The sequence below is a fragment of the Aphanomyces invadans genome (genome assembly GCF_000520115.1).
Source record: "Aphanomyces invadans strain NJM9701 unplaced genomic scaffold supercont1.3, whole genome shotgun sequence".
Classification (NCBI taxonomy): domain Eukaryota; phylum Oomycota; class Saprolegniomycetes; order Saprolegniales; family Verrucalvaceae; genus Aphanomyces; species Aphanomyces invadans.
This window is the reverse complement of record NW_008580148.1, coordinates 519,189-519,696: the sequence shown is the minus strand read 5'-3', so window position 1 is coordinate 519,696 and position 508 is coordinate 519,189.

Here is a 508-nt window from a genome sequence, read left to right as displayed (position 1 = left end):
GGTAAATAATCGATTTGAGCATGGATAAATGAATAGTAGTACTACTCAATCGTCAAGAAATAGTTTGGAGTAGCGCAACTATTCCGGATAGTTAACCGGATACTAGTAGGGGGGCTCCTCGGCCTGGTTCGCTTCGCTCCCGGCCTCCGCTGCTCCCAAACAATAGATAGATCATTCCTGTTATATTGAGTCGCTGCGCGGGCGAACGGGCCTAGTTCGCTGCGCTCCCGGCCCTGGCCTAAGCTTGCTCCTAATCGTTCCGGATAACGAGTTGCGTGATAGTTGCGGACCAACATTCTCTATGATATCCAAGTATTGATGAAAAGTTGGAGTGTTGGTAAAATTGCACCTAGTTTGGTATAATAATAGAATTAGTAGTTACTAATAAATGCTCTACAGCAAACAGTGAAGTAGGGGCGAGCCAACTATGCGGTTAGTAGTACTAAAATGATCACTTGGTGACTGTATGCAACGTACTAATGAAACAAATTAGCACAAAAATTGTGGA